We start from the raw sequence: 22,415 nt of genomic DNA, 5'->3' as shown, positions 1-22,415 counted from the left end.
TAGAAATGGTATGGTATGCATAGAAATGAGTTTTAAACAAGAGAGAATGTGATCAAGGCAAAAGAAAGATCTCGGCAAGGTACTCGAAAGAAAAAAAATATTTTATTGAAGCGTATTGACTTATTTTTATTTGTTACATTCGAATCCCCAGTTAACTCCCACCCTTAGAAAAGGCATCCTTTGACAAACAGATATATGCATATATAAAACGACGTCTTCTTTATTGCTGTTTATCAGCTCTTTCTCTGGAGGTGGACTTACACAAGTCATCCTTCAAACAATGTTTCTGGTGCTGAGTAGAATGTTCTCTTGGATCTGCTCATTTCACTCTTCAGAATTTCTAAAGAAAATTTGAGAAAGAAGAGAGCATTTCCAGCTCTTGAAGGGATTATTTTGTAGGTAATATAATATTGTATTATAATATTATAATAACAATATAATAATGTAAAATTATTCTATTTTGTATGATAGTAATTTGTACAGACTCCTGAAGGACAGGAATCGTGTTGTATCTCATTCATCTCTGTATTTGGTATATGATGAATGAGTGAATGAGTGAATGAATGAATGAATGAATGAACAAGAGGCAGTTTTGTGTCACAGAAGGGGGACTGGATTTAGTCATAGGACTGTAGATTTAGAGCTAACAGGAACCTTAGAAATGATTGTCTGATTGTCCATATTTTACAGATACAGAAACTGAGATTCAGGAGGTCAAACAAGTTCACCAATGTCACAGAACTAGCAACTTGACAGGGGTGAGACTTGAACCCAGTTCTCTAGAAGCCAGGCAGATATCTTGAGTTCAAGTCCTAGTTCTGTCTCTTAATAGCTGTGTGGCTATGGACTAGTCACAGATAGTGGAGCCTTAGTGTCTTCATCCATAAAATGGGGACGAGATGGGTCTGGAGGGCGAGGTGGTACTTGTGTACCTACCTCAGAAAGTTGTTAACAAAAGTACTTTATAAATCATAAATAAATGGGGGTCAATATGGATGTATATTAATCACAATCAGTTTTGAATCCCAGATAGAAATCGGGAATCATGGAATCTGCTTTAGATGGGGAAGTAGATTTAGTCCAAGGCTAATACAATTAGGAAAAGCAGCAAATAAATTCATGATTTCCAAACCAAAAAAGAACTTCTTGTCTGTTTACCTTAGGACTCTCTGAAGCACAGCTCCATCAAGGCGATGACTTCCAAAGCAATTCAATTCCAATGACCAAGCATATATTTTATTATATATGGGCAGCAGATTTGGGAAGACTCATCTTCCTGAGTTCAAATCCAGCCACAGACATTTACTGGCTGTGTGACCTGGGCCAAGTCACTTCACCCTGTTTGCCTCAGTTTCCTCATATATAAAATGAGCCAGAGAAGGCAATGGTAAACCACCTCCAGTGTCTTTAACAAGAAAACCCCAAATGGGGTCACAGAGAGCTGGACACACCTGAACAACTCCACAACAACATTAAGTATTTACGAGAAACAAGGAGCTGTGTTGTGCTGCCTGTGTTCTAGTTCAGGGGTTCTTAATTTGAGGCTTTTTTTTTGAACTTTTTAAAAAATATTTAGACAACTGACATTTAATATTTTAACAATACAACAATATAGCAAATATAGTATACAATATGGTAAATATTAATTATAATATCTCATTTATACATATAACATTTAATGTTTTAATATAATTTACTTCTTTTATAATACTACATATTTTATTTTCTGTGTTTATTTTTTTAAACCCTTACCTTCTGTCTTGGAATTAATACTGTGTATTGGTTCCAAGGCAGAAGAGTGCTACGGGCTAGGCAATGGGGGTTAAGTGACTTGCCCAGGGTCACACAGCTGGGAAGTATCTGAGGCCAGACTTGAACCTAGGACCTCCCGTCTCTAGGCCTGGTTCTCAATCCACTGAGCTACCCAGTTGCCCCATTCTATGTGTTAAAAGTATTCTGGGGGCAGCTGAGTGGCTCAGTGGGTTGAGAGTCAGAGTCATAAAAATAAGTTAATTATTATATTATATATAATAGTGAGTTATATAGAATATATATAATTCTGTCAACTTTCAGGCACTTCATAGGTATTTTATACATTCTCAAGCCAAGTAGGAGCGACCGTATAATGAACCCATCCAATTCCTTGAATATCCTAGAAATCAAGTCATTGGAATCTCTGGATTTGGACGCCTTGGGTTCATTTATTTTCTTATCCTTACTGTTTAGTTATATTTACCGTACTCTCCCCCGGGTTGCTTTTCTTATCTTCTGTACACATAAAGGACCCGAGGGCCCAGGCAAAGGAGAGTAAAGAAATTCATAAGGACATTGACCCTTCCCTGCAGGCCCCGGGCTTCTGCTCAATGTATCTGGATCTCCTCATGTCTAGGGAAAGGCAAGATTCTCCCTCCATAACTGAGATGCAGATTGAGAGGGAGGGAGGGAGGAAGGGGGTGGTCCCAAGTCACCAGTCCAGATTGATAAGAGAAACAGAACTCAGGTGGCCTGAATTTTAGCCCCCCAGGCATCCTTGCCTCTCACTGGGTTCTCATCGCCCTGGTTCAAGGCGTTCTCAGCTGCCAGAGACACTAACAAGTGGGGCTGAGTTGTAATTAAGATTTCATTCATTTCTGTGGTATGGTACAGCTGCAGCATACAGAATGAGGGAGGAGGGGCCCTGGTCTCTCCTTCCTTCCCTCCCTCCAGGCTCCCCCAGCACCCCCCTCCCAGCTCTCCCCAGTCATCAGCTCAGTACAATGACAGGGAGCTGGGTACCAAGAGTCCCAACAGCTGTGCGCTTTCCCCTCCAGCTGCTCGAAGGTGGACAAGCTGGAGCCCAGGAGTCAGGCAATCCCCTCTGGCTCTGCAGGGTCCCTGGAGCTGAGCTGGAGGAGAGGGGATGCTTGGAGAATTGGAGGATTCATGCTTCAGGACTCTCAGTAATGAGGAGAAGCGTTGAAGAGGCTGAGGCAATGGGACCAGCAGCAGGAGTGGGGCTGCTGGTATTAGGAGTGTTTATTAGATAACCTCTCCTGGTGGCCATCCCATCAGGCCTCAGGAGCCCGGGATACTCCTTTCTTTGTCCATCCCTAGGGCTAGATCTGAGCTCAAAACGCTTCTCTTGGCTGGTGCCAGGGAAAATGTTGGGAATGAACAGGTTTCCTCCAAAGACACTGGCACTCTGCCTTCACTGGGGACCCCCCTGGGCCTGGCTCTCCAGCCATGGTGGAATAGGAAAAACTCAGGGAGGAGGGGGCCCTGGGAGCTTGCAAAAGTCTTAATGTAATTGGGGTGGAAAGGGGGCCAGGAAAAGCTGCATTTGGCCCCAGAGCACTTATCGTTGTAATAAGAACAGCTAATATTTATAGAGCATTCCAAGGTTTTAAAAATGCTTTACAGTAGTGTGTTGTCTCATTTAATCCTCATAACAGCCTTCTAAGGCTGATGCTGTTATCATCCCTGAATTATACAAATGAGGAAGCTGAGGCAAACACTGTGATTCGCCCAGGGTCACGTAGTGGCTAAAGTGTCTGAGGAAGAATTTGAACTCTGGTCTTCCTAACTTGGAGTCTAATTACACCAGAGGGTTTTTGAACCTTTTTGGTTATGGATCCCTTTGACAGTCTAGTGAAATCTATGGACCCCTCTTGGAATATATATATATATATGCAAATTATATAAGGTAAGGGTTTATATATATACATACACACAAATTATATAAGGTAAGGTTTATATATGCTTATATAAATTACATAAGGTATGGATTTATATATACATAAAGTATATAAGGTTATGGGTTTATATATATATACACACACATAAATTATATAAGGTAAGGGTTTATATATAAGTATATAAATTATATATACACATATGTAAATTCTATAAGGTAAAGGTTTATATATACATGTATGAATTATATCTATATACACATATATTCTATAAGGTAAAGTTTTATATATACATGTATAAGTTATATGTACATACATATATAAATTCTAAAAGATAAAGGTTTATATACACATATGAACTATATATGTACATAATAAATTATATCTATACATATATAAATTCTATAAGGTAAAGTTTATATATACATATATAAATCCTTACCTTTTGTCTTAGAATTACTACTAAGTATTGGTTTTAAGGCAGAATAGAAATAAGGGCTAGGCAATTGGAGTTAAGTGACTTGTCTAGGGTCATACAGCTAAGTATCTGAGGCCACATTTTATTTTTTTATTTTATCTTTATTTTATTCCAATAACAAATTTACACATAAGTTTTCCAAAGTTACATGATTCGTGTTGTTTCCTTCCCCTCTTTCTTCCCCTGTCCTGGAGCTGAAAAGCAATTCCACTGGGTTATACATATATTACCACTCAAAACCTATTTCCCAATTACTCATTTTTTAAAAGAATAATCTTATCAAACCAAAACCCTAAAACATATACCCAAATAAACATGTGCTAAATCATATGCTTCCATTGGCATTCTTCCTCCACCAGTTCTTTCTCTGGAGGTGGAGAGCATTCTTTGTCCTAAGGGAAGAATAAAGACTTAACAACACCTTCCAGCTAGCAAAGTAGCCAGTAGCAAAGTCTATCACATTTGGTGGTCCCACAGAATTTCCATCACTATGTAAAATGTTCTCCAGGTTCTGTTTATTTCATTTTGCATCAGTTCACTCTGAAATCATCCTGTTTACCATTCCTTATAGCACAATAGTATTCCGTCACTATCATATACCACAACTTGTTCAGTCATTCCCCAGTTGATGGGCATTCCCAATTTCCAATTCTTTGCCACCACAAAAAGCGCAGTTATAAATATTTTTGAACAAACAGGTTCTTTCCCATTTTTTTATCTTTGAGGCCACATTTGAACCCAATATCTCCCATCTCCAGACCTTGGCTCCATCCACTTAGCCACTTAGCTGCCCCCCAAGAATGATATATTAAATGCAAAAAAAAGTACATAAGATTACAAAGGATACTGATTATACTGAAAGTAAAAAGTAACTTTTTTCCCATCCAAGTTTACAGGACCCTTGAAATCCATCTGCAACCTTAATTTAAGATGTCCTGACCTACATCACTAGCTGTGGTCAATGTGGTATTTGGAAGACAGGTGACTTGGGCCTAATAGTGGGTTCAAAACCCACTTCAGTCCCTTACTATTTGACCTGGGTAGATCATTTAACCTAACTCTGAGCTCTGATTTCCTCACTTGCAAAACAAGGGTAATAATAATTATCTGGCCAACCTCAAGGAGCAGTTGTGGAGAAAGTCTTTTGAAAACTTTAGATGAGCTTTACCTAAATGTAAATGCCTTTTGGTACAGGTAGGCTGGCTGTCCCCTGAGCCACATAGTTGTCCAGCCAGATAGTTCTTGCATACAGGTCATGATGGGCTGATTGCTGCTAGGAGCAGCCAGAAGAGGGCAGAGTAGAGTATGGCCATCCCCAGTGTCCAGCTGTTGGTCAGAGAGCTGGTCCAGAGCATTTACCTGCAGCTCTTTCATTGAGTCTAGGGCAGCACAACAACCAGTGGGAGATGGCATAATTATAAATGGGCCCGTACGACTGTCAATACCAAACTCTTAGAGTTAAAGAACACATCTGTCATTTTTGTTAATCATCAATAATTCAGGGGCAGCTAGGTAGCATAGTGGATAGGGAGCCAGACTTGGAGACAAGAAGTCCTGGGTTCAAATGTGACCTCAGACTTCTTAGCTATGTGACCTGTGTGAGTCCCTTAATCCCTATTGCCTAGCCCTTACCACTCTTCTGCCTTGGAACCAATATCCAATATTGATTTTAAGATGGAGGTAAGGGTTTAAAAAAAATAATAAATCGATAATCAATAACTCAGGGACAGCTAAGTAGCACAGTGTTTAAGGGAGCCAGGTCTGAAGATAAGAAGTCCTGGGTTCAAATCTGGCCTCAGACACTTCTTAACTGTGAGACTTAGCTTAGACTTAGCCCTAATTACCTAGCCCTTCCCACTCTTCTGCCTTGGAACCTATACACAGTATTGATTCTAAGACAGAAGGAAAGGTTTTTTTTCTTTTTAAATAAATAGATAATCAATAATTCAGGGGCAGCTAGGTAGCACAGTGGGTAGAGTCATGCCTGGAGTCAGAAGGACCTGGATTCAAATCTGGCCTCAGACACTTCTTAGCTGTGTGACCCTTGGCAAGTCACTTAACTCCAGTTGCCTAGCCCTTTCCACTCTTCTGCCTTAGAACCTATACACAGTATTGTTTCTAAAATAGAAGGAAAGGTTTTTGTTGTGGTTTTTTTTTAATAAATAGATAATCAATAATTCAGGGGCAGCTAGGTAGCACAGTGGGTAGAGAGTCATGCCTGGAGTCAGAAGGACCTGGATTCAAATCTGACCTCAGACACTTCTTAGCTGTGTGACCCTTGGCAAGTCACTTAACTCCAGTTGCCTAGGCCTTTCCACTCTTCTGCCTTGGAACTGACACTTAAAATTATTCTAAGACAGAAGGTAAGGATTTTTAATTTTTTTAATTTTTAATTTTTTTAATTTTTAATTTAAAAAATTTTCCCCACATTCTTTTATTTATTTACTTATTAGAATATTTTTCCATGGTTACATGATTCATATTCTCTCCTTCCCCTCTCCCCTCCCCGCCTCCCGGAGCTGGCAAGCAATTCCTCTGGCTTATATATGTGGTAAAGGTTTGTTTGGTTTTTTAAAAAGATACAAGGTAAGAGTTTTAGAAAAAAATAATAATCGATAATTCAATTTTTTAATAAAATGGATCTAGTGAATACAAGAGCCCCTGCTACATTTATAAAGGCCCATCTTGGAAAGCATGCTGGACTTGGTCTCAGGAGACCTGTGTTCAAATTCTGATTCCTAACTTCGGGACCATTAAAAAACCTTTCCAAATAAGGAGAAGAGGTCTTAAGTGATAGATAATACATGTTTAACTCAGTGGAATTGCTCGGGGCTCTGGGAGGGGGGGGGGAAGAAAAAGGGGAGGGAGAGAACATGAATCATGTAACCATGGAAAAACATTTTTAAAATAAAATTATCTTTTAAAAAATAATAAAATAAAATAAGGAGAAGAGGGTTTGAGTGATAAAATATGTGTAACCCAGTGAGATTGCTTGTCAGCTCTGGGAGTGGGGAAGGAGACAAAATGAATCGTGTAACCATGGAAAAATATTTTTAAAATAAAATTATCTTTAAAAAAATAATAAAATAAAATAAGGAGAAGAATGCTTGTACAATCTACTTCATCGGGTGGTTGTTGAGAGAATGCTTTGTAAACCTTCAACTGAGCACCAAGGCCAGTTGTTGTTTTCCTGTGTCCTAGCCAGTTCTCCATCGCTGCCATGCTATGGCGAGCCAATGGTAGGTCTGTGCACATCAAAGGCGCCAAAGGTAGATCGAGCCGAAGCCATGGGACAGATGGAATCCATCAAATCAACGATCCCTCCTCTGGGCACAAAGCGGCCCTGCCACTGCCTACAGCAGCATGTGGGTGAGGTCCAGGGTTTGACCAAAGGGCTACGAGGCGGGCCATTCCGGGATGTCCGGAGCAGAAATGCAAGAACGAGCCGGCCGGCCGGCCATTGCCAGGTTGCTAATGAGAAAGCTGGTGGCGCTGGGCAGCTGGCAAGCCAACTCCAGGGGCCAAGCAGTTGTCACGTTGTGCCTGAGGCAGGACTGACACGTGTAGGTGATTAAGCAAACAGCTGGGCAGGAAAGGGCAATCCCTGCCCGAGGCAGAGGGGACGGGGTCCTAATGAGGAGGTGAACCAGGAACTGGACCCCAGACTTCCAGGGGAAGGGCGGAGAGCGGCGGATAACTGGCCCTGGCAGAGGCGCTCAGGCCCAGGGCTCCGCGCTAGATCCGGCTGGCGAAGGCAGGGAGAGAAGAGGAGCTGACAGCTTATGGCTCGGCCTGTCTCCCCAAAGCCTCTTTCCTTTTATGGCAGCCGCTGACATCCCTTTCGCCTTCTCTCCCAAGCCTGCCATGGTGCCCCCTCCCGACTCCGCCAAGAGCTTCGGGCTGTCTGCACATACTGTAAAAGCAACAGTTTCCTGGCATGAGCCACCCTTCCAGCCTGCGTGAAGAGCAGGTCCAGATCCTGGAACCATTTCCCATGCCCCAAGGCTGAAGCCAAGAGGTATCAGAGCAGCACAGGTCCGGCCCATCGAGGAGCGTGGAGGGGAACTGGTGGGAGGATCAGGGGGAGGTTAGCGGCCACTGAGTGTCATTCAGTGTCCCCTTCGAACAGCTTTCACATGAAAACAGAGCTCTTGAGGAGTCTGGCAGTTATGTCCCCTCCTTTCAGGGGGATTGGCAGAAACAGGTGTCAGAGGTCCCTGGCAGCTGTTGTTAAAGAGAGTTCCCTCCGCTGCTCTCCCCACGACTGTCCCAGGGAACAATTAATCTGGAGGCTTTTCTATGGAGTTATTGAGGGGGCCCAGGGAATAAGAAAGCTTTGAAGGTACAAGTAGCTTAATAGGTACCTCTGCGAGAGAGCGTGATAGTAATGGATCTGTGGGTGGCATGGTAACTGGATACGGTGGCAACCAGTATGGTGTCTTTAAGAGAGAGAGCTGAAGGACAAGAAATGAGGAGTGGGAACTCTGCCAGGGGCTGGCCTCAGGGGCTAGGGGCTGGGGGCCTGGAACCCGGTACTGTCAGGCCTGGGAGAGTAGGAAAGGGCTCAGAAGCTACAGCCTAGGACCCAAATGTAACTGACCTCTGGGCATACCGTTATCACTATCAAAAGACTTCTTGTCTACTGTGACTCTGGCAGTAAGTCCCATTCCATTGCGTAGGGACTGGCAGAAACAGGCATCTGCCAGGCTGATGGGGTACCTGGCAGGTATCACTCCAGGGAAGGAGCGTATTTTGTGCCTAAGATTTAAAAGCAGCTTACTGTACAATCCCATTCTGGAAACTTTTCCCTCAAATGGTTGAACAAGCTGTGGCATAAGGTTCTAATGGAAAACTATTGCACCATAAGAAATGACATAGGGTGAGTTCAGAAAAACCTAGAAAGAGTTACATGAACTAATGATGCAAAATGAAGTAATCAGGTGGAATCCGGTCTCCCCAAAGCCTCTTTCCTTTTATGGCAGAGGAGATAAACAGGAACAGAAATACTGTATGATGATCAGCTGTGAAGGACTAAACTATTACCAGCAAAACATGGTTCCAAGATAACTCCAAGGAATTCGTGATTTAAAAAAAAATGCTATCCATGGTCAAAGAAGGAACTGTTGTAATCTGATCACAGATCAAAGCACGCCATCTTTCACTTTATTTCCTTTGTGAGTTTTTTTTATTTGTGAGATATGTGTCTTCAGTTACAACATCAGGAATGTGGAAATATGAATTGCATGAAAGAACTGATATAATCTATATCAGACTACCACCTGGGAAATGGGGAAATGGAGGGAAAGAAAGAATCTGAATCACAAAATGTCAAAAACCAATGATCACAAATTGTTTCTACAAGTTATTTTTTTTACCAATTACATGTTATAACAAATTTCCACACAAGTTTTCCTAAGTTATACAATCAACCTACATGTAACTGAAAAAAATAAAATTCAAAAAAAAGAAGAAACTTTCCCCAAGGATACACACACACACACACACACACACACACACACACACATACACACACCACCACCACCACCACCACCACCACCGCAGAGAACAAGCCTGCTCTCTCCTTCTAAAGCTTAATCACTATCATGATAAAATGGGACAGCTTGAACACAAGCCCAGAGGTTTGGGCTCTCCAGGAGCATCTACCTGTACTGGGACTTATCATAACCTGAGCTGGTTTTAGAAGATGGAGGAAATCTCAACTCTAGTAAACCAGGGCAACTTCTCAGGTGCCTTTCTCTGACAATCTCAGGACTTCTTAGTAAGGGAGAGATCAGTAAGAAAGGTGCCACCTCCTAGGATAAAAGGTACATAAATCTCTACGGTTTGGTAGTAGGAAATCAGGATGCTTGTTTCCAGAAGGAAGATGAAACCAGCTTCCAGCTGATGGGTGGCAGCATTGTCACAGAAGATAGCCTGCCAAGTGAACAGGATGAGGTTTGTGCCATGGAATCTTCACAGAGACAAGAATGGCAGGAACATGTTACAGTTCCACAATCAAACCTTGTTCAGGGGGGCAGCTAGGTGACTCAATGGTTACAGAGCCGGGCCTGGAGATAGGAGGTCTTGGGTTCAAATATGGCTTCAGACACTTCCTAGTTGTGAGACCCCAGGCAAGTCACTAATCCCTAACTGTCTAGTCCTTGCCTTTCTTCTGTATTGGCACCAATATAATTTTTTACATATATAAATATTTTAATCAATCGCATGTAATAAATTTCCACACAAGTTTTCCTAAGTTATATGATTGAACTTATCTCCCTCCCTTCCATCCCTTCCCCCTTTCGGTGCTGGCAGGCAATTTTATCTGGGTTATGTATGTATTATCCTGCAAAACATTCCCATATTGTTAATTTTTGTTTTTGTTTTTGTTTTTTTAATTTAACCCTTACCTTCTGTGTATTGGCTCATAGGTGGAAGAATGGTAAGGGTGGGCAATGGGGGTCAAGTGACTTGCCCAGGATCACACAGCTGGGAAGTGTCTGAGGCTGGATTTGAACCTAGGACCTCCTGTCTCTAGGCCTGACTCTCAATCCACTGAGCTACCCAGCTGCCCCCTTTATTGTTAATTTTTGTAAGTGAATAATCATCTAAAACCAAAACCCCAAAACATAAACCCAAATCAACAAGTGAAAAATCATCTGCTTTCATCAGCATTCTGACTCCAACAGTTCTTTCTCTGGAGGTGGAAAGCATCCTTTGGCACAAGTCCCTCAGAATTGTCCTGGATCTTTGTATTGCTGAGAATAGTTGAGTCTACCACAGTTGATTATCCCACAATACTGCTGTTACTGTGTATGATGTTTTCCTGGTTCTGTTTATTTCACTCTGTAGGAACTGATATGATTCTAAAACAGAAGGTGAGGGTTGCTGTTGTTTTTTTTAACTTTGCCCATAAGGGATACTAGCAGGGTTAAAGGAAGGAGACAAGGGGAAGGAGAGAGAGGAAAGAGAAAGAGAAAGGGAGGAAGGGCCTATATCTTGCCAGATGGCACCTCTAGTGCTGATTAAGTGACGAAGAAGAGGAGGTAAAAAGAGGAAGAGCACTAAGCCAAATGGTAAGGGTATGTCACAATTTTTAAAATCTTCACCTCCCATCTTAGAATCAATACTAAGTATTGGTTCCAAAGCAGAAGAGAGGTAAGGACTAGGCAAGTGACTTGCCTGCTGAAAGTCATAGAGTTAAGGCATATCTGTGGCTAGATTTGGACCCAGGATAGCCTGTCTCCAGGCCTGGCTCTCTATCTATTGAGCCACCTAGCTGCCTCTGTGCTGCAGTTCTTAACTCCATTTGTTTGGAAAGGATTGGGGAACTTCATGGTGTATTTATCTCATTCAAACCAAAGCTTAATAGTAACATAAAGGAACTTTTTAAAAAATATTCTTTAAAGTAACCTCAGAGTATCAGAAAAGGTGGTATTCTTTTCAGGGATATTGTCAATGGTTACCACCTTCCTGCCCCAAATATCAATTTCCCTGCCTTCCTGATATGTCAATAACATCTGTCCCCCCATACAAGCCCTCCACCTCCATACACATACACATACATGTATATGTACAGGTATATACATGCATGTGTGTATATATGTGCCTACTACCTCCATGCATTATGTGCATGTATACATATAGGGGAGGACCATCATAAATATAGCACTGGAAGGAAGTTATCTCATCCAACCCTCCCCCCCATTTTACAGATGAGAAAACTGAGGCTCAGGGAGGTTTGGGATCTCCTGTTTTCCTTAGGACTCTCCTATATCATCCAATCCCAGGTTTAGGGGCAATAAAGCCGGGTGCCAAGATAGAAGCAGAAGCCCTAGTAAAATCAGCTCTCTCAGAGATCTGTCACTTCCCAAGGGACTTGGGTCCTCAGGGAATCCCAGCTGTGGGAAGCGGGGGAGGGATCTGGGGGCTCCATGCAGTCTTCCTGGTCCCAAGGCCACCTTCTTCTCCTGACTTTCAGACAATCTAGTCACATCAGTGAAGGCTGCCAAGTCATCAGACAGAAGAAGCTCTACTAAGTGGTCCTTTATTTTATTTCAAAATTCTTCTGGGGGCAGCTAAGTGGCTCAATGGATGGAGAACCAGGCCTAGAGATGGGGAAGTCTTAGGTTCCAATCTGGCCTCCAATACTTCCTAGTTGTGTGACCCTAGGCAAGTCACTTACCCCCCCATTGCTTAGCCCTTGCCACTCTTCTACCTTGGAACCAATACACTATTGATTTTAAGATAAACAAAACCAAAAAACTTCCATTAGCTCCATTTTCCCCACTTCCCTAGGAAGTTTTAGGTGGCAGAATTCTATCCAGTTTAATACAGCAAGAATTCATTAGGCACCTACAAAAAGGCCAAGTATCATCTCAGGCCAGAAAAGTGAGGATAAAAATGGAAGTCCCTGCCTTCAAGGAGATTACATTTTACTAGATAAGGTTCTGTAGGCTATTCAGTGCTCTTCTTCTATAGGACTTGCAGCTTGGTGGGAGCTGAAACTGGCAGTCTAGGGGCTCTCCACAACTCCCAGAGTCCAGAAACTGTCCCCTAAATTTCTGATTGCTCCCCAGCAGGGGGCTCCCCTCCTCCATAAGAACTGCCCCACACAGGATGCATATGTATTAGCAGGATTTTTTTCCTCTTGGGACAAATGCAGAAAACTGCCCCTGGGCCAACTGGCATAAAGTGTGTCTTCAATCAGGGGGGCATGTGGGTCACTGCCCCGATGGGGCAAAGGGACAAAATGGAGACCCTGGGGAGGGCTCCAGAGGGTGAGGTGGGGGAAGAAGAACTAACTCCTGACTGCCTGATACCTGATCGGTTCCTCATTTAACTATCCTTATTTGTTGAAGCTATGTATAATTTGTTTTGTGCTTTTTCTTTACTCACTGTAGGGAGATGGAAGAGGGAGAAAATAAATACTTTTTAATTGAAATAAATGTTTTAAATTAAATTAATTTAAATCTATTTTAACTATCTTTTAGAATTAGGTGTTAAACAGTGTTGTTCCTACACTGCCATGTGCTGTTAGCAAACTCTAAATTTGGTGCCTTCTAAATTTAGCACAGGGAGGCAAAGTTGTGGTTTCCCCACCCTAGTCATGGTCCTTGGCTGCCAGGGTGCCTCCACCCCTTTCCCAATCGGTCCACGATAAAGGCCACCTTTGTTGCCAGGACTGCTAAGAAGGCCTGTGGCTCCGTCTTAAAGACCAGCTCGCCTGGGCCCAGGATAGTAAGCATCTGCATCTGCTGCTGCTCCCTGCATGGGGGTGGAGAAACCCCTCAGGACCACCTAGGGTGGCAGCAGCCCGGTCACAGGGAACCAAGGGCATGGGTGGGGCCACTGTGGTCAGTGGTAGAGGATTCTCTTGCTGCTCTGCAAAACAAGCAACCGTCCTGGCCCTCTGTGAAGCTGTTCTCTGTCTGTGCACTACCTCCATCAGACTCTCAAGGGCTTGGGAGGGCAGGGAAAAGGAAGAGGAGAGCTACAGGTAGGCGCCAAAGTGGGTGCTGTCACTTTAAAGAGGCTATGGACCTCGTAACAAAAATAATAATTAGTAGTAGTATTAATAATAATATTAATACCTAGTATTTACTAGGTTTACTTTAAGGTTTATAAAACACTTTGCAAACATCTTATTTGATTCTTACAACAACCCTGTCAGGTAGCAACTCGTATCCTTCTTTTACACTTAAGGAAACTAAGGCAGATAGCATTTATATGATTTCCCACAGGATCACACAGCTAAATGTCTAAGGTACAATTTGAACTTGTCTTCTTGATTCCAGGGCCAGCATTCTACCCACTGCAGCACCTGGTGGCCTATTATAGTAGTGTACATTTTCTTTCCCTTCTTACCTTCCCCCTCCGGGAGCTGACAAGCAATTCTACTGGGTTATACAAATATTATCACTTGATACCTATTTCCATATTATTCATTTTTGTAATAAAGTAATCTTTTAAAACACAAATCCTATCCCCATATAAACAAGTGATTAATCATATGTTTTTCTTCTGCATTTCCACTCCCACAGTTCTTTCTCTCAATCTGGATAGCGTTCTTTCTCATAGGTCCCTCGGGATTGTCCCAGATCATCGAATTGCTACTAGTAGCAAAGTCCGTTACATTTGATCGTCCTACAGTGTATCAGTTTCTGTGTACAATCTTCTCCTGGTTCTGCTCATTTCACCCCATATATGTTCATGGAGGTTTTTCCACATCATATAGAAATCAAGCAGTTCATCATTCCTTATTTGCTTATCATTTCTTATAGCATGTTTTTATTTATTTTGTAAAATATTTTCCAATTACATTTTGATCTGGTTTGGCACTCCAGAGTGTCATGGGCTGCATTTGGCCCAGTTTTAACTTCTCTGGGTTCAAGATAATAGTGAAGGGCTCAGAAGGTATTGTCAAGGATGAAGCTGTCAGTGAGAGGTAGGTGGAATGCCACAGAGAGGGCTAGATTTGTACTCTGGAAGATCTGAGTTCAAAGTCTGACCTTGACACTCACTATCTCTGTGATCCTAGACAAATCATTTAACAGTTTCCTAATCTATGAAATGAGGGAGTTATATTTGATTAACTCCAAGGTCCTCACAAGCTCTAAATCTGTTGTCTTAGGTGGTGCAGTGGGTAGAGCCCTGGGTCTGCAAGACCTGAATTCAAATCTAATCTCAGACACTTATTAGTATGACCCTGGACAAGCCACTTAACATCTGTTTGTCTCCGTTTCCTCTCTTGTAAAATGGGGAGAATCATAGCACCTACCTTCCAGGATGGTTGTGCAGATCAAAGGAGATATCATTGCAAAGCACTTGCAGTGCTGAATGAGTGTTGGTGACATCACTTTGTGACATAGTCACCACTGCCTGGGTACATTCATGCCTGACATTTAAAGCAGCTCACAGAGTAGTCCCAGACTTTCCCCCCAGGGATCCAGAGCTCAGGGGAAGACAAATGCAAAAAGAGTCCCTGAGGTGATTAAATTGCCCAGAATGCTTTTGCTCTGCCACACAGGAGTCTCATGGATCTTGCTTCCTTCCTCAGAAAGTACCCGGCTCTACCATCACAATGTCACACCCGCCTGAATTCCAGTCCAGAAGCCTGGACTCTCCCTACTTGTTATCTGCTGCCTACAGCCCACCTCAGAATGGGACAGTGGCTCTTGCTGGGACTGTTGGTAATAAATGCTACTTTCCTGGGTCCCAGATCAATTTTCTCTGTCTTCTTCTTTGGGGTAATATTGGCACTCCTCTGTATCTCTATCATTGTGTTTTGTGGGTGGGTACACCAGGATTTCTGTGTCCAGTTTTGCAGTTTGTGCTATTCCAGAGCCCACATGTAACTTGTACCAGTTTGGGAAAGGAAGAAATAATGAGGGAGCAGTGAGGTGGCTCAGATAATTGAGAGCCAGGCCTGAAGACAGGAAGTCTTGGGTTCAAATATGATTTCAGCTGTAGGACCCTGGTCAAGTCAATTAACCCCCATTGCCTAGCCCTTACAACCCTTCTGCCTTGGAACCAATACACAGTATGGATTCTAAGACAAAAGGGAAGAGTTTTGGTTGTTGTTTTTAATTTTTCTTAAACTTGTAGGAGTAGAAATCGAGAAGAAAACATGATTTATCACTTGTTTATATGGGTATATGATTTGGGGTTTTGATTTTAAAAGATTGCTCTATTACAAAAATGAATAATACGGAAATAGGTTTTGAATGCTAATACATGTATAACTCAGTGGAATTGCTTGTCAACTCTGGGAGTGGGGAGGGAGACAACAAGAAGCATGTAACGGGGGGGGGGGGGGGAATTAAAAATAAAATAAAATTCAAATGTTAAAAAAAATTTTTTCTTTAAAGTAATGAAGGGAGGCAGCTGGGTGGCTCAGTCGATTGAGTGCCAGGCCCACAGATGGAAGGTCCTGGGTTCAAATCTGGCCTCAGATACTTTCTTGCTGTGTGACCCCTGGGCAAGTCATTTCACACACAAACACAAACACAAAAACACACACACACACACACACACACACACACACACACACACACACGTTGCTTAAGCCCTTACTGCTCTTCTGCCTTAGAAGCAATAACCAGTACTGATTCTAAGATGGAGGGTAAGGGTTTAAAAAATAAATAAATAAAATAAAGCAATGAAGCCATAAATTCAAACCCGGGCTAGAGCTATCTGATTTGTACCAGCTTCCTTTTAGATTCCTCTCCTTAGAGGCGTGTGCTTGAGGGCGGAGTACTATAAACACAGCTAGCATGGAGGAAAGTCCAAAGGCTGAGTGTGTGGGGTAGAGAGACCTGCATCCAGAGTGACCTTTATAGATTTCCTTATTATTCCCCACTCAGCCTGGCTCAGTTATTTCTCACATTCCCCAGTTCTGTCATGTGCTGGAAAGTCCTTCAGCTATTAGTCTGAACTAGCCTTGGAAAGCATGGCCTCTTCTTCACTCAGTGAAGCCAGGGTCGGAGGATGAGGGATGGAGTCAAACAGTCCCACTCACCCACCTGAACTATTTGTAGCTGCTTAGGAGTAAAGGGCTGGGATTAAAAATAGAAGAGTACTGTCTTCCAGCCAGCTGCCCCCATCTCTTAACATCTGGAGCAGGGAAACCTCCCTCTTCCTTCCTTTCGACCAACCCTGGGCTTCTTAGACAAGAACAGAAGCAAGGCTAGCTGCTAGGGAACCTGGGACTAGAGGAGAGGAGGCTCAAGGGTAACAATTTCCATGAGACAGGCCAAACAAATTATCATGATGCCAAGACTATTCAGCAGAATTGCCAGGGGTGGCAAAAGTCAATGTTATTTGCTCTTCTAGGTTCTGGAAAAATATTGCTGTTAGGTTGGGGTTTTTTAAGTGCATATTAATCCCGCTGGGTATTGAATAAATACCCCTTAATCCTCTAAGGCAGGGGTCCTTAACCTGGAGTCTGTGAACTTGGGGGTTTTAAAAAATATTTTGATAATATATTTCTTTTTGTTTTGTTTTGTTTATTTTAAATATTTTATTCTTTTAGAAAAATTTTCCAAGGTTACATGATTCCTGTTTTTACTTTTCCCTTCACTCCCCTTCACCCCCCCCCCATATCCAACTCGAATTTCCATTGGTTTTAATATGTGTGATCAGTCAAGGCTTATTTCCATATTATTGATAGTTGCATTGGTGTGGTCATTTAGTGTCATATCCCCAACCATGTCTGCATCAACCCATGTGTTCAAGCGGTTGTTTTATTTCTGTGTTTCCACTCCTGCAGTTCTTCCTCTGAATATATTTCAATAAATTGGTTTCTTCTATAAAATCTCACATATTTTATTTACTGTAAAATAATTATGATGATTATATTTATGTATGATATAAAATTATATATTCTAGGGGCAGCTGGGTAGCTCAATGGATTGAGAGCCAGGCCTGGAGATGGGAGATCCCTGAGTCCAAATTTGGCCTCAGACGCTTCCTAGCTGTGTGACCCTGGGCAAGTCACTTAACCCCCATTACCTAGCCCTAACCCCTCTTTTGCCTTAAACTTGATCGTACTGATTCTAAGATGGAAAGTATGGATTTAAAAAATCATAAATTCTCAAAGAAAAATATTATTCTGAGAAGGGGACCATAGGGACCATGACACACTCAGAAAAAAGTTAAAAACTCTGTCCTGCATGTTTCGTGTGATAATACATGGATAACCCAGATTGAATTGCTGGCCAGCTCCAGGAGGGGGTAGGGAAGAAGGAAAAGAGATAATATGGATCATATAACTTTGGAAAACTCATGGAAATTTATTAAAATTTTTTAAATTTTCACCTTTGTCCTATGGATAGCATAGTCCTAGTATAAAACAGGAGCTGGACCCAAGGCAAGAGGAAAGTAAAATCCAGAAGTAGAGAACGAAGGAAACAGGTCTTGTGCCTTCCTACCTTTTTTATAGTTGCAAAGCCAGAATGATAATCATTATACATGGTAAAGAGCCTTTCAACAGCAAAAGGTCTATTAACCACTCTATTGACTGCCTTGGGGACAATTACAACCTGACTTTCCTACTCCATCATACACACAGGGTCGTCGAACTCCTCGGGCCATAGTGCTTCCTTCACCTGCCAGTTTATAGAGGCATCGCTGTCTCCCTAGGGACCCTTGATCACCCCACAACCCGGCACGGACATCCTGGCCTCTGCCAGTGGACATGTTAGTGTGACACGGCAGCGACTCTGTCTCAGGCCCAGCCTGTGTCTTGAATTCTAGTTGTTCCCCTGAACACCAGTATCCCAGTGATTTTCCCCATGAAGGTCATAGATTTCAAACTAGAATGAGCCTTAGAAGTCATGTAGGCCAATTTTTTTATTTTACAAATGCAGCCCAGAGAGAAGGCGAAAGGTCCCACATGTGGCAGAGTCAAGATGTAAACCCAAACCTTCTGATGAGAAAATATTTTAATTGAATTTTATTGACATCCCCCCTTTTATTAACATTACCTAAATTTGGGGCAGCTAAGTCGAACAAAGTGCCAGACCTGGAGATGAGATGTCTTGGACTTAAATCTGGATTCAGATACTTCCTAGCTGTGTGACTCTAAGCAAGTCACTTCACCCTGATTTGTCTTGCCCTTCTTAGAGTTGTTACTAGGACAGAAAGTAAAGTTAAAAAAATGTTTTTAATTTTTTAAAATTGCCTAAATTTCTCCCTGTATCTCTTCCCTCCCTCTTCTCAGAGAGTCATCCTGTATCACAAAGAATTTTTTTAAAGGAAAAAGAAAAAAAAAAGAGAATCGAAAGTTAAAGGAAAGGAGAGAAGCCCTGACTGGCATAGATAGATAGAAGGGGGAGAACTGATGATATGGCAGAGGCAGAACTACTCAACTTTTATTTTGCTTTGATGATCTAACCCAAGAAAAATTCTCTTTGGACTGGGCTGGGCTAGAACATAAATGGTTAACAGAGAATTGAAATCCAGCATAAATGAGAAGATAAGAATGCCCCTGGACTCTGTCCTTGGCTTTGTTCCCGTTAGCATTTCAATCAAGGACTTGGATGAAGTCAAGGATGACATGCTATCCAAATCTCAACAACTTGGATGAAGTCAAGGATGACATGCTATCCAAATCTCAATGACTTGGATGAAGTCAAGGACAATATGCCATCTAAATCAGCAGATGACACACAGAGCTAAGGAGGGATAACTAGCTAACACACTGAATGACAGTCAGGATCTGAAACAACAGGCTAAGAATACTTAAACAACAAAAAAAAAGACAAGAGGTGAAATGGATAAATGAAAAAACTTGTATAACCTGAATCTCCAAACAATTATCTCCTCACAGGTGGAGATAATGCCCCACACCTGCATGAGGAGCAGCACTGAGGCGAGTGGGAGAGAAGAGAGCTCCAGTTATTTCTGTCACTTTAGGCTTCGGACTTCCAGTATCAAGAGAAAAGATGGGCAATGCCAATTCCACTAAAGATTGCTGCAGGAAAAGATAACATGAAAGAAGCTGGCAGACTCCAACAAGGCCCTACTAGAGAATTTGGGGCAGCGAGGTGGCTCTGTGGATAGAGAGCCAGGCCTGGAGACAGGAGGTCCTGAGTTCAAATATGGCTTTGGATACTTCCTAGCTGTGTGACCCTGGGCAAGTTACTTAAACTCAGTTGCCCAGCCCTTACCATTCTTCTGTCTTGGAACCAATACCTAGTATTGACTCTAAGGCAAAAGCTAAGACTTAAAAAAAATTATCTAGCTCTGTCTCTCTGTTACTCCCTCTTCCCTGCCTCTGTCTCTATCTCTGTCTCTCCTCTCTTTCTCTCCCTCTCTCCTCTCCTCTCCTCTCCTCTCCTCTCCTCTCCTCTTCTCTCTCTCTTCCCCTGTCTCCCCCCCCTCTCCCTCTCTCTCCATTGAGCCAAGTTCCAAATAGAAGAACTTCATTCTGTATTTTCTCTTGTGTATAATTTCTCTGATTATGGGTAGCAAAGTGGCTCAGTGTAGAGAGCCAGGTCTGGAGACAGGACGTCTTAGGTTCAAACATGACCTCAGACACTTCCTAGTTGTGTGACCCTGGATAATTCACTTAACCCCCTTTGCCTATCCCTTCCTGCTCTTCTGCCTTATTGGTTCTAAGATTTAAGTTTGGGTTTTTAAAAATAATAATAATTTCCCTGATTATTTTGCTTTTGACTTGTATAAATGGGTTTCTTTGCTGCTTTCTACATGTGTTCATTGTGGAACTGGATTCAGGCCTTAGATATAAAGTTTGAGTCCTCCTTTCCCCGTTCATCATGTCTAATCAGCAATCAGGAGTTTAGCTTGAACCTGAAAACCATATCCCCTAGACTAACCGTATTTAAGGGAGCAGATCAGGTATATTTTCAGCCCAATACATCTACTTTCTGAAGAGAACAGAGCAGCTGCCTTTGGCCTCAACTCCCTACTCCCTCTCCTGGCAGGAATGAAAGTCTCCCTTGGAGAAGGCGGGCTGGTGGTAGAGAAGAAGCTCTTCAGCCTCCCTTTGAGCCACATAACAACACCCCCATGCTCCATGTGCGGGACAGCTTTGCTGCACTTGTGCTTGGGCTCAGGAATCAGCTTCCCCAGTCCAGGATTGGACTCCACAAAATGTGGAGACATTTTGTGAAGAAAAGATTTCAGGGCTTTAGATGTCTGCAGGCTTAATATAAGCCAAAGCACTACTGTCAGTCTCAAACAAACAAAAACAAACCTAACATGATCTGGGTTATGGTCAGAATGAGGGACTTTATAGTCCATTGATCAGCCAACCAGTCAATCTAGTCCCCTAGAACCCTGCCCTGGTTCAATCCAATCCAGTTTACTGTGTTCAGTTCTGACTACCAGATTTTAAGAACTTTGACAAAGTAGAGTGCAATCCAAGGAAACAAAACAAGGAAGGTGAGAGAACTAGATCCTATGCCTTGGATGTGACCTCACGAGAATCTTCTGAAGGTTATTTCACTGCGCTGGGCCTCTGTTTTCTCATCTGTAAAATGGGGGTTGAGGGAGTGGAATAGATGATCTCTTCCAGATCTAAGAGTCTCTGAATTTATATCTAGCGAGTTAGAAAAGGGGTAACTCAGGGGGGCAGCTGGGTAGCTCAGTGGATTGAGAACCAGGCCTAGAGAGGGGAGGTCCTAGGTTCAAATCTGGCCTCAGACACTTCCCAGCTGTGTGACCCTGGGCAAGTCACTTGACCCCCATTGCCTAGCCCTTACCACTCTTCTGCCTTGGAGCCAATACACAGTATTGACTCCAAGACGGAAGGTAAGGGTTTTAAAAAAAAGAAAAAGAAAATAATAAAAAGAAAAAAGAAAAATGAAAAAGAAGAAAAGAGGTAACTCAGAAGAAGCAGGAGACAGTCCCTAGATCTGATTCTTAGTCCAATCTCATTAATCTAAAAAAGATCTTTTTGTTGTCCTTATCTTTCATTCAGGACTTCATTTCATTCTGAGTTTTAACTCCTCTGATACTATTCTTAAAGGGCCATATAACTCCATTCTGAACTCATTTTCTGTTCCCTGCCTTAGTTTCCATCTTCTATAAAGGCCTTCTTAAAATCTAAAGTAATTGATAAGTTCCCAGTGTATCAGTTTCTTTAAATGGCTCTCCCAGGGGCATCTAAGTAGCACAGAGGATAGAGCACCAGGCCTGGGAGTCAGGACAACCTGGGTTCAAATCTGGTCTCAAACATTTCTTATTTGTGTGACTCAGAGCAAGTCACTTAACCCCAACTGCAGCATTCTGTCTTAGATTTGATACTGAGACCAAAGGCAGGAGCTTTAAAATAAATAAATGGCTCTCTCTTTTCTTTCTCCCTGGGGATAATTTGAATTTATGTCTTCAGAATTTCATTCTCAAGAGCTTCCTATTCTTCTTGGCATGATTTCTCATATAGAATTTGGGGCCTGTGGATCCTGCCTAACCTTTCTCTGCACTCTTTGAAATTGTGCTCCCAAATTTAGTATATATGTCAGATTATGTCCTCTTGTCCTTTACTTCCTAAAATGGAATGGTCCCTTCCTCTTAGTACACCCATCATTCCTACTTATTAGTAGAATCAGGTTCAGAGTAGTAGTTTTCCTTATCTGCTACCCCAACATTAGTTGCTATGCTTTTGGAGGAGGGGAAGAGACAGAGAGACACACACAAAAGGAGAGAGACAGACAGACAGACAGAGAGACAGAGACAGAGAAAGGGAGAGAGGGAGAGAGACAGAGAGAGGGAAAGAGGGAGAGGGGGAGAGGGAGAGGGAG

This window comes from Gracilinanus agilis, chromosome 2 (genome assembly GCF_016433145.1).
Source record: "Gracilinanus agilis isolate LMUSP501 chromosome 2, AgileGrace, whole genome shotgun sequence".
Taxonomy (NCBI): Eukaryota; Metazoa; Chordata; class Mammalia; order Didelphimorphia; family Didelphidae; genus Gracilinanus; species Gracilinanus agilis.
Note: the sequence above shows the minus strand (reverse complement) of the source record.